Source organism: Peromyscus leucopus, chromosome 4, assembly GCF_004664715.2.
Source record: "Peromyscus leucopus breed LL Stock chromosome 4, UCI_PerLeu_2.1, whole genome shotgun sequence".
NCBI classification, from domain to species: domain Eukaryota; kingdom Metazoa; phylum Chordata; class Mammalia; order Rodentia; family Cricetidae; genus Peromyscus; species Peromyscus leucopus.
The window spans coordinates 115,165,850-115,179,342 of NC_051066.1; the positions used below are offsets into that span (position 1 = coordinate 115,165,850).

General features: G+C 37.5%; 1 non-coding gene across 1 annotated transcript; it reads left to right on the plus strand.

The window, feature by feature from the left end:
- Positions 1-8,198: 8,198 nt before the first annotated feature.
- Positions 8,199-8,271, plus strand: Trnak-cuu. The gene has a single exon. It is a non-coding gene; the product is annotated as a tRNA-Lys (tRNA).
- The last annotated feature ends 5,222 nt before the right edge of the window (positions 8,272-13,493 follow it).

The window sequence follows — 13,493 nt, forward strand, 5'->3', positions numbered from 1 at the left end:
CCTTTCACTTGACATGGTTTCTTCAGGAAATAAGTTTAATCATTTTTGAAAAAATCAGTCATGGCCATTTTGTCACCTAGATACGTTTCTGTAATAAACAGGGTGATTTTATTATGTAATAAATGGTATAGATACACAGTCTCTAAATTCCTTACCCTATTATCTTACATGAATCTTGGTATCAAAGAATGTAATGAAACTACACACATTTTTACAGTAGTAAGTGATGAATGCAGTACCTAGTTTAAGTGATGAATGCAGTACCTAGTTTAGCTGTTGTTAGACACAAATATAGTGGTATTCTATTTGTACTGAAATGTGATTTTAATTGTATGTTAATAAATAAAGTTACCTGGGGGTCAGAGCTATTAGAGCCATAGAAAGAGCGTGGCGGTGGTGGTGCATGCCTTTAATCCCATAGATCTCTGTGTGTGCAGGGATACAGCCAGCATTGGAGACATACACCTTTAAAACCTAGAGGGCTGTACTTACAGGCAGTGATGAGGCAGTCATGTGTTTGGGTTTACAACCAATGAGAAGGGAGAACAGAAAGACTATTTAAAGACATACACATAGGAAATAGCTCTCTTTCGGGGAGCTAGGAGCACCGCAGGAGGAAGGGTAAGATTTTAGCTCTCAGCTCTGACCTCTTTTACATTGGTTCTGTGTTTCTTATTTAATAAGATGGTTGGTTACATCTACACACAAATTTAATTTTCTCATTGATTCTATAATGTTAGGATGAGTGAAAGAAAAATGTATATTTTAAACATAAAAATAAATTCCATCAATAAGGGAAAAATATCAATATCCCTTTGCAACACGCAAACATGTAACCTTGCCAAACATGGTACAGTAATGATAGTCACTGGGTTTGGGAGAATAATTTGCTCTCTGAAGAATACTGTAGTATTTACATGACTTTCTTATCTTTAAAGGAATCATGACTTATCATTCATCACTTTTACCCTACATTGTGTTATTACGAATAAAAAGACATCATAGCAAGTTACAAAAGCATAAGCACTCCCTCTGTCAGCACACTGTCCTGACATGGACCTGGACATTCTCCATTTCAGCCTTGTTCTATGTTTTATTTGAGGAAATATGTCCAGATGGTAGAACCAATAATTTTGAAAGGATGAGCTAGCTCTTAGTGAGCACATCTAGCTCCTTAACCCTCACAAACACACCCAAGAGAATTATCTTGATGGCCTACTTATTTCTACATAAGGAACGTAAAAGATGTGAGGATGGAGGACCCAATAAGCCCTGAAAAATAAAAATAAGTTTTCTACCCAGACTTAATGACTTTTGTTCTCCTAGACTGGTGTTTAATATCTGGCACAGTATCTATATAACATAAATATCTATAAAAAGAACTTGATTCTATACAACTTCTCCTCCTTGATACAAGAACTTAAAATTGCCCAAGAAGACCATTTTTTTCTATTTATGAGCAAATATAAGACTTCAAGGACATGATTGCAGAAAATTCCCAGGAATTTGTTCCCTTTAAGAAGAGAAAACTCCCACTGGTGGGGACATACAGGTTTCTGAGTTGCAGATAACATTTTATTTCTTGATTCATGCAGTAGGCTTGCAAGTGCTCAGGTGCTAATTTTTCCTTAAACAAGCACTTTTCTCCTTGCTTTATGGCTTCATGAAATATACATAGATGTATGAATGTGTGTGAAGCAAACAGAAAAGTGTTGGTATAATTTAAATAAAATTATAAACCCAACCACCTATGGTACTACCAAATTTAGAAGAAAAAGTAAAAATATAAAGTTAAAATGCCCTGATTGAAGTAATAACCACACTTAAATTCTAGCATTACATCATATGACCCTTTACATTAGAGAACAAGAAAGCAGGGACTGCAAATGTGGATATTGTCAATTAGATTGAAAAGCAAAATAGTAGTGCTTGCTTCATAGATTTGACAATCATATAATCTCTGCATGTGAGAGATGAAGAGATGTCTTTTTCTCTCATAATGCTGACTCTTCTCATTTCATATTGGAAAAAATGAGAGAAAATTGCTGTGGATATTGTTCTATATAAATAAAACACTGATGGCCAATGACCAGGCAGGAGGTAGGTGGGACAAGGAGAGAGGAGAATTCTGGGAAGCGGAAGGCTAGGAGAGAGAGACTGCAGCCACCGCCACGACAAGCAGCATGTAGAGACTCTGGTAAGCCACCAGCCACGTGGCAAGGTATAGATTTATAGAAATGGGTTAATTTAAGATAAAAGAGCAGTTAACAAGAAGCCTGCCACGGCCATACAGTTTATAAGTGATATAAGCGTCTGAGTGATTATTTTATAAGTGGATTGTGGGACTGCGGGGCTTGGGGAACCTGGAGAGAAGCCCTCCAGCTACAAATGGCGCCCAACGGCTCGAGTTTCCACCTTAAACCTGAGAATATTTAATAACCAATTCTAAACAGAGCCAAAACCAGGTTCCTGCTTCTTGTCTCATACGGGCAGCTAGATGCGGCAAAACGCAAGTTTGGACACTGGCGGGTTCCTGGCGGGTGCGTTTGACCGGCAGTATGGCAGAAATGAGGCATCTGCCAGCGGCAAATTAAGCTGTGTGGTAGATTTAGTCTTTACTAGTATTTAAAAAAAAAAAAAAAAAAAAAAAAAAAAAAGAGGTTTCTGGGCTACACGCTGCTTTGATAAAAGCTTAGACCCACTATTTCTGAGACTTGATGACTCCCAGAGCTGGCGGAAAACGTACCACTGCCATCTTGGGAAGCTGAAGTGGGCGGAGCCAACAGCCACAGGCCGTTTCAGGCTTACAATGGTACAGTTTAAAGCAATAGGCTCAAGGCTCAAGGTAATATAAAACATAAGCCACATAAAGATGGCTACCACACAGAGAATCTGGATTATGTTCTCTTTGATATTCATAACTAAACAAAAACATTTGATTACAAAAGCTGTTGAGTTATGCCAAAATGTATATTTTAAAGGTACCTTGACTTCAAAATTTGGATATAAGGATATGTTACTTTGGAAAAGAGGTTCTGCTTTTGTTTCCACAGAAAGCCAGAGGCTGTGGACTTGTTCCAGATTAAGATACATCAGGTTTCACCAGCCAAGACCCCCTGAAAGGACTCCGATGACACCATGGCCAGATGATCCAACATCCAGAGCGGTTTCAAGGCAACTGGTTCACACAATACAGCCTCACGGACTACCCCATAGGTCTAAAATTTTCTTTGCGTCCCCATAAGATACAGTGCCCCCCTCCAGCAAGAAGTAGTAAGAGATGCTACGCCCAAATTCCCAAATATACCAAGCTGGCTTTAGAGGTGGAATTGGCTCACTCCCCCTCTAAACCCAGACATATTGCTTTAAAAAAAAAAATGGTTAAGGGATTCTTGTGTCCCAAATCAGAAGAGCCCTCTGGTGTGGGACAGAGAAAAACCAATATTTTTATTTAAAACAGGTTGATTATAAATGTGATCTTTTTCTAAAAAAAAAAAAGGGATATAATATAGATATATAGGAGGATATGGAGATGATAAGATAAAAGGGTAGATTAATGAACCTACTTTTAAAGAACAACTTGTTTAAAATGTTTTACATTGGTATAGATTTTAGTTTATGTTTAAAATGTTTTACATTGGTAAAAATTTTAGTTTATTAATACAAACTTGAAGTTAATTTTGTTATACTGTATATATATATTTCTATTCTTGTTTGAGGTATTATGTTTAACTCATTTAAAATTGTAATGGATGATTAAAAATAGATTAATAATCAGTCATCTATGATAATCATATTTGTAGCCATGTTAGTTAAGTCTTCTAGGTATACATAGATATATTTCAGATAGATAGGTAATCTTCAAACACTTCATAGACCTAGAGAATATGGCATTTAAATAACTTAGAATTCTGTTGACGTGAGACACAATTGCTCCTGGCTGCACCAATTGATCCCGAGAGAATGTTGGGCTTCTAAGACATTTCCATTTGGAAGTTTGTCTTTTTGGCACAAAATGGCCTACTGGGCAAAGAACTGCCCTTGCCTTGACGGCTGACAGTACAAATGCAATGCTGTCCTTTCTGGACAAGCGGGACACAAGGAAAGCGACCACTGTACTCTGCCAAAACAGGGTAAGATGGTCTCTCAGAATTCCTGCTTCTGAAAATGGTCTGTCAGATACTCTAGGCCTGTAGCCAATTTGAATGCACCAACAATGCTGAGAAACATCAGGTGACTGTCCAGGCTGCCAGCTGTCTTGGTCTACTCTTGCAAGATTCCCGAAGTTGCTTGCATCCGTCTACCATTTCTCAGGTACCATTATGTTCCTTCTCAGGTCTTTGATGTGGTTGAAAACTAGATAGTTGTAATTTCCTCAGTTATGATAAAAGATAAGTTAGATATAAAACCTTAAACTCACAAATATAAGATAGATAGGACATCTTCTTTAATATTGTAACTATAATTCTTGCTCGGTAATTGTTTTGTTATATGTAATTTTACCATGTTAAAGTTAAAACCTTCCTTTTTAAAAAAAAGAAGAAAGGGGAAGTGCTGTGGATATCACTCTATGTAAATAAAACACTGATGGCCAATGACCAGGCAGGAGGTAGGTGGGACAAGGAGAGAGGAGAATTCTGGGAAGCGGAAGGCGGAGGGAGAGAGACTGCAGCCACCGCCAGGACAAGCAGCATGTAGAGACTCTGGTAAGCCACCAGCCACGTGGCAAGGTATAGATTTATAGAAATGGGTTAATTTAAGATAAAAGAGCAGTTAACAAGAAGCCTGCCACGGCCATACAGTTTATAAGTGATATAAGCGTCTGAGTGATTATTTTATAAGTGGATTGTGGGACTGCGGGGCTTGGGGAACCTGGAGAGAAGCCCTCCAGCTACAAAAAATCATTTAAGATTTTGAGTATAGTAAATGTTGGATGGTAATATTGTTTGTAAAATTCTTAAATATTTCTGTAGTGTTGCTTAAGTAGAAGAAACGAAGAGAAGCCCAATCTTTATAAGTATCACAAAAGCATCATTGATTAATGATCATTTTTAAAGTTTACTACATTCATAAATCAAAACTAATATATTCTCATGGATTAATGATTTGCTGACTGGTATTATCAAATGACATCAATGAACTTTGGTCACTGGGCATTTGTCTCTTTGTTCTTTGGTATGAATTACTTCATGTAACAAGTTTGTGTTTATGAAGATCTGGGCCTTGGAATGGGTTGGAACCAAGGGAAGTCTTCTTGCACTAGAGTATCTGAATCATGTGCTGAGTGAATCTCTGTTGGCAGGTGACATTTCTGAAATAAATGGAACTCTGTTTGGAAAGCTAATAGGTTACCACTTTTCTGCAGTTGATCTAAATCCTGGGTTGGGGATATTATTATTCTCTATGTAGAATTTGTTTTGTTTCTTCCATGTTTAAATTCAGAAGCCCAATGCAATAGAAACATAAAATTAACCTGATTGCAGCAGAAAGCATTCTGGATAGAAAACCTCTCATTCTCCTGGTCTGTCTTAATGGGGGAATCAAATGTGATTTGGGTTGTGTGGAGATGATTACTGATGGATAATTAGTCTAAAATATCTCTTTTCAAATCCTTTGCATGGCAATCAAGGAAGAATGTGAGAGGTTAGGCATTACATTACTGGGGTTATCAGCAGCATATAATTTCTTAATTATGCATAAAACGAATAACAAATACCTGCCAATGAAGTTTCTGAATTTTCTTTGTGAAATGAAGTCTGAAGTACAAAAGAGTCTCTGAGCCCTATTAGAGATTGTGTAGTTAAAAAGACACAAGCAAATTTTCTTCTTCTGGTTCTGTGTAGCTACAGGTGGTTTTTATCCTGTCTCTGAAATGGGAATGACAATGATCATTGTATCCTTAAGTTGTATTATGAGTTACATTGTTTTGACTGTCATTAATAATGCATATGTTAAAAGTACTACATTTTTCTGTGGCTATCATTGACTGTATCCAATTCAGAATTGAAATAAATTTAATAGAGATGTATGCCACTTGGCCATTGCATTTTCTAAATCTAACATATATCATTAAAGCACACATTCCAAACAATGTTTGAGGGGAGGCCTGTTTCTTACTAAAAGAGTCTTATTTGGCCTGTGTTGGTATTTCTCAAATTTCTTTAAAATGGCATGTGCTATTTGAATGTGTCAACCAGCGTAAAATGAATTAACATATTTACTTACACATCCTCTAATTTTGGAGGAAAAATATGTACATTTTTGATCTATTATGATGGCTTGTCAAGAACAGTTGAAAGTGTTATGAATTGTTACTATTTGTGTTAATTTCTCCTCAAAGTAAAAAGAATACTTTAGCATTTTGCATCTTTTCTAATTGTTATCCAGTAGGGCAGTTTGTAGAAGGAGTGCTAAAGCTGGAAGGTGATTGAGAAGCCAGAGGCATGGACCTCAAGCCTTGAAATCACATTTATGGGCAGCGAGAAGCGTAGATATTTATCTACATGGTTTTATTGCAAAACATCAAACCTCCATGAAAGGGCACCTTTCATAGTTCAGAGTAACTGTGACTATAAGCAAGTACAAAAGATATAGGTCCTAGGGTGATGGCTCCATCAGTAAAATGTTTGCCATGCAAACATGAGGACCTGCATTCAAGCTGTAGCACCTACTTAAAGAAGAAACAGTGGTGGCCACATACGGCTGTAATTCCAGTGCCTGGGAGGCAGTGACAGGCAGATCTCTGAGACTTACTGTCCAATTGGCCTGGCCAAATGGATGAGTTCCAGGTTCACTAAGAGACCTGTCCTAAGAAAATAAGGTGGAAAATTGTTAAGACAGATACTCAACAATGAACTCTGGCCTTTATTTACATGCATGAGAACACATGCACACACACACACACACACACACACACAACACACACACACACAGAGAGAGAGAGAGAGAGAGAGAGAGAATCTATTAACTATCTCAGAAGAAGAGCATATCCCTGAAAGACTGTCTGCATCATGATTATTGAAAAGAGAAAGGCATTATTCAAAAGTAGCATGGCTTCAGACTGTGCATGTCACTCTGAAACTATAACAAATGTTAATTAATTTAACCAATATTAAGAAAACAAAGTGGGTATTTTATTGGTGAAATTATTTTGGCCACTCCACGTAGTTAAAAGGATATTTATTTAATGGCGTAACTCACAAATTAAGTGAAAGGTAGGTCGCAGGGTCTGGGGAAGGTGTATCGCGCAGTCCAGCAGTGTTCTCCGGAGCTCTGCACAGTCTACCTTCACCGTTCAGCATCCCGGCACAGAGAGAGCGCACAGAGAGAGCATTGGCCTATCCCACTCTTGGGTCTCCAGGCACCTCCCCTGGCCCTGCCTCATAGGTGTGACAGTTGCCAGAGTCTCAATGGGGGTTGGAACTTCCAGATCCAAGATGGAATGGCTACCCACTACATCTCCCCCTTTTTGTCTAAATAAGAGGGTTCTAAACTAATACAAGACTATATACAAAGGAATGGTTATCAAATATTGTCCAGAAATAATGAGGGATAATGACCTAGATAAGATGTAACTACAACCAATGCAAACAATATCAAGCAAGAAACACATACTAAAATCCAGAGAAGTATAGAGCATAGGTAAATGGCATGTTATAAAGATCATTCAAAGGTGTCCTATCCTAAAGAACCTGAATCTAATACTTAATATGTTCTATCTAAGATTTTATATATACAAAGTTGTAACTATAACTGCTAGTCTTCAATCTCATCAAAGACCTGAGAAGGAACATAATGGTACCTGAGAAATGATAGATGGATGAAAGCAACTTTTGGGAATCTTGCAAGAGTAGACCAAGACAGCTGGCAGCCTGAACAGTCACCTAATGTTTCTCAGCATTGTTGGTGCATTCAAATTGGCTACAGGCCTAGAGTATCTGACAGGCCATTTTAAGAAGCAGGATTTCTGAAAGACCATCTTACCCTGTCTTGGCAGAGTACAGTGGTCGCTTTCCTTGTGTCCCGCTTGTCCAGAAAGGACAGCATTGCATCTGTACTGTCAGCCATCAAGGCAAGGGCAGTTCTTTGCCCAGTAGGCCATTTTGTGGCAAAAAGACAAACTTCCAAATGGAAATGTCTTAGAAACCCAACATAAATATGAATATTTAATGGATAGAACACTAACGCTCCAGAGTGAAGCCTGGCTAGCTCAGTCGGTAGAGCATGAGACTCTTAATCTCAGGGTCGTGGGTTCAAGCCCCACGTTGGGTGCCAGATATTGGTGAAATTATTTTGGCCACTCCACGTAGTTAAAAGGATATTTATTTAATGGCGTAACTCACAAATTAAGTGAAAGGTAGGTCGCAGGGTCTGGGGAAGGTGTATCACAGTCCAGCGGTGTTCTCCGGAGCTCTGCACAGTCTACCTTCACCGTTCAGCATCCCGGCACAGAGAGAGCACACAGAGAGAGCGCTGGCCCATCCCACTCTCGGGTCTCCAGGCACCTCCCCTGGCCCTGCGTCGTAGGTGTGACAGTTGCCAGAGTCTCAATGGGGGTTGGAACTTCCAGATCCAAGATGGAATGGCTACCCACTACAGTATTTAGCAATGAGCAAGAGATGGGCAAGCTTAGAAAATGGAGTTCTAACATGTTCGATAAAATTCATTCTGGTATAGATACTTAACTCTAAAACGAGGCAGACAGAGTATCAGAAATAATAAACTTCTGCACAAAGTATTAACAGAATTAGCTCCTGTTGGATAATGTCATTGTTATTTATGACTTCAGGGTGAAGAAATAATTTACATTTCACTTTCAACTTTAAGTTTACAATGCATTTATGGCTTAAATCAGATAGTGCTGTTGTGGCAACTTCAAAAGTATAAATGCTAGGTAAGGAAACTCTGGAAGACAAATGCCTAAAGTATATCCATGTCATTATAAGTTTTGGTCACTCTCCTATACTTGGAAGACAGAAGACAAGTTTGGATTTGGGTGCCTCATACAGCTTGAGATAAAGTGAAAAACCCCAAACCATTCAAAAAGTTTGACAATATTTTTTCCTCTAGCTTTGTGAAAAGCTATTTATTTGTTCATTTATTCCAGATATGGAGGAATCTATCCCAGTTTTTTTCTTTCAATTTTCTCCAGTTTCTATACTGTAGGTGAAGGTCAAAACAAAGGGCATAGCAATTCTTTGTATCTATTGCAATTCTGCAAATTGGAGGCACTTGAAAATACATTGTTTCTGAGTGCTGCAAAAAGATGGTGTCATGGGAACCCACTCCCATATCCACTCAGGGAAAAAGGTGAATATGTGAGCCCTTGTGCAAAATGAGTAGGCACAGTGACCCTCACAATTTAACATGGCTCTTTCATTTCTAGGTCAATCCAGATTGGAGGTGGTTATAAAATCTCATTTTATCTTTTGGTAAGGTCTTCAGTACTGTGAGTAAAGAGGAAGAACAATCACTTTCAGAACCATCTTTTAAACATGTTTTTGTCAAATACATATTGTCAGGGATGGTTCTTCCTGTATGACACAAATGAGGACACAATTCCTCAAGAGAGTTGGTTCATAATGACAGGCACAGGTTATTGTTCTACCTAATACAGTGCATATACATAGATATAATTAGTTAAACCCTTGAAATAGCATCTATCATTTTCTGTGTGACCTTGTAGATATGTTTTGCATCCATTATTTTTGGCATAAAGCATGAAAGTTGCCAACAGAACAGAAATGTGATCAGCTTCTTATTCTCTGACATGAGTAATGTGGATTGGCCCAGGTGAGCCACTTTAGAAATTTTATTTTTCATTTCTGGTCTACCATGTTTTCTTCTTCTCATTTGTTTACTGTTTATTGACCAAGAAATATTCAGTTTCCCTCTTTGGAAACATATTAATGTGATTCAACACTCAATTTCTAAATGATCTAATTATTCATTGATTATAGCTCTCCTGGTGAGAGCATTGGGATGGAGAGGCTATAGTAAGATGTGTGATGGGCTGTATGCAAAATACCCCTAGTACATACCATTAGATGACATTGACATTGGGCAATCAGCTTGACTAATGGGTGTCCTCACTCGTTGCTTTCTTATGGATCTGGAGATAGATATGCATTCTAAAGGTCTTGGAATCTTGACCATAAAGAGGGTAGGACTGTGAAAAGTCAAAGAATCTGTGTTTGACAAGCATTCATAACAAATATCTACTTTAAGTTTTTTTTTTATCTCTAATGCTGTTTCTATCTTTAGCTTCAAGATTGGATTCAAGAAGGAACACTGTATTTCCCACTTCAGCTATGAAATGGCACCACATTTTTGTAGCTGAAAGTTTTCCTATGTCCCACCTAGCCCATGGTCATGACAAATCTCTCTCACCTGTTGGTCCCGCAACCGCTCAGACCCAAGTAAACACACAGAGGATTATATTATTTGTAAATTATGGCCATGACAGGCTTCTTGCTAGCTAGCTCTTACATCTTAAATTGACCTATTTCTATAAATCTATACTTTACCATGTGGCTCATGGCTTACCAGTACCTTTACATCTTGCTTCTCTTGGTGCCAGCTTGCAGTGTCTCCTCTGATCTGTCTTTCTCATTCTTCTCTCTCTAGTTAGAATGTCCTGCCTAACCCTATTCTGCCTCACCATTAGCCAAACAGCTTTACTTATCAACCAATCAGAGCAACACATATTCACAGCATACAGAATGACATAAGCCATCATACTTTGTTTCCCTAAGGAGAATTATCCAACACCTCTGCAATAACCTGTATCCTCAGTGGAATTTTAGGAAAAAACAAGAGAAAAGAAGAGATAGAAGAAGTAATCACTTTCTGCTTGTATCTCTATTATGAAAAGTGGTTTCAAAAACACATTAGAGATTGTCATTTGGTTCAGTTACCACATACAACACTACTACAATCAATAATATTTATAGTTACCTACAACCCATCTAATTTTAAAATTTTAGGAAGTATTACTCAGAACTAGACACTGCTTCCAGCACATCAACTGGAAACAACAGTTATCTTAGAATCTAATTCTGACTAATAAGTGAGACAAAAATGGAAGAAAACAACAACAACAAAACCAAACAAACAAAAAAAACCCACCATTGCCTCAGACATCCTTCACCCTCATTGCCTATATGTTGAGCATATGAAGACTGAAGCTGATCTCAGGAAAATAAGAACATAGAGGAAAGCCTTCAACACTTTCATTGATCCATGGAGAACTACTACGAATAGAGATAACTCTACTCAGAGCAATGATGATGGCTATAGATTTAGAAGTAAGTGAACTAGGTTATACTATAGAAAAAAGTCAGCAGTCAAATCATCCTGAAGAGAGCCCCCAGCAGTCTGATGTTCTTCATTTGCTTCCAAATGCTCCTCCCACTGTTCTGTGCAGTCATTGGATTATTTTCGTTTTCTGCCCTTGGAGTTCTTGGAATGACTATGTGGTTGAGCACAATACAAGGCAAAATGCCTAATGATTTGTTCACAATGATAGAGAAGAGATTATGTATTTTAGTTCAATGGAGTAGGTAGAACATTGGGGATTTTTATAGATTAGTTGGAACTCTAGAGTCTAGTGAGTCTCATGGTGAAAAGAAAGTGGGGGAAAGTGTTGCAAATAGCAAACCTGCAGACAACTTTCATTATTTTATTTACTTTTATTTTACATGTATGGATGTTTTGCCTATGTTCATGTCTGTGCACTATATATACACTATGCATGAGAAAGCCAGAAGTGGGAATTGGATGAACTGGAACTAAAGTTTAAACAGTCATAAGTTGCCATGTTGGTGATGTAATTGAATCTGTCGTCTAGAAGAGCAGCCAGTAGTCTTAACCTTTTAAAATATGACAAGCTTTTAAAATATAATGTTATATGACTTCTGGGTCCTTTCTATGTCTTGCTACTTTAAATTATATAAAATTTGTTTTTATTTTTAGTGTGTATAAGTTGACATTGTAGAGCAGAACCAAGTATTAAAATCTCTGTCTTACAGCTTGAGGTTCCAGGCCTAATTCTGAAAATCAAGCTATATTCAGTGTAAAGTAAATCATACCTTTGTACAGTTTTGAAGCACTCTCTTCATAGTTCATCTGGGTATTGTGGGTCTTTGACTCTAACTTTGAGAAAAAAATATTTTAGAATGCTAATGCATTCTACAATTTTCGAAAACAGTTTGCTCAGAAAGGCTCTAATCTCTTACACAGACTAATTTGGTTAAAGAGACTCACCAGATTATACTGCATACCTATGACCCCAAATTTCAGTCCTCCGTGAGACCTTTCAATGGTCCTTAGTGTATATTAAACCATAAAACCTTGATTTTATGCCCCATAATTTCATTCCATTTAGAATATGAGTCATAGGTATTTTTAGAAGGAAGATGGAACAAGGTTAAATCAAATCTATGGGTAATCTGGAAATCTTTTAGATCTGGTTTAAAATTCAACCATATACTTATCTATCCACATTACTATTGGGAACTTGCTTCTGAAAGGTTATTAAGCAAACTGAAGCATTTATAGACAGACCTGAAGTAGAGCAGGAGAAGAGGTTTGGATATTTGAGTCAGAGGAGTTTTGTGTCTGTCCTAACTACCCTGGCCTTATATTACAGAATGTAGAGAACAGGAACCATGTAGAGTTGTTTTAGGGATAAAATGTGTACATATTTGGAAGCCATTATCATGAATTCCATAAAATGCTAATTGATTTTATTATTCTCCTTAGTACCAATTGATTATGGCACCTCGATGGAAGATTATGGGGGTTAGAGAAAGAAGCAATGTATTAGGTTCTTGGAAATCACCCAGTAGCTGATTTCTTGGCACACAACTGAACTAGATACATTCTATTTTCTAAGGGTTAGTAAAAACTACAATGATTATGCTAGAAACTTATGACTCAATAGTGATTAAAAAAGTCTATGAAACTGCATCTTGTTTTCAAATTAGAAGAGACACATTTGGAATGTAATGTATGATAAACTAACAAAGTCTTTAGTGTTTGACAATAGAGTGAAGTAGTTCCTAGAAGTCCATTCTAAAACACAGATTGCCTACAATTGAATAGCGAGGGCTCTGACAGCACAACATATAGAAAGAAAATAGAGGTGAGGTTTTGTTTTATTTATAATTCTACACACTAAATTTCCTAACAGAGAGAGAGAGAGACAGAGAGACAGAGAGACAGAGAGACAGAGACAGAGAGATAATTAGCTAAATTAACTTTTAAGCTAGAGATATTATGCTTTGTTTTAAGTAATCAAGACTATACTTTGGATATTAACTATTTTCACACATAGATATACTTCAAAGACAAAAATTTAGTGGAGCCTGTGGTGGTATTGTGTTCCCCAAAATATTGTGCACCCTAATAAACTTATCTGAGGTCAGAGACAGAACAGCCACTAGATACAAAGGCTAGAAAATGGTGGCACTCACACCTTTAATCCTAGCATT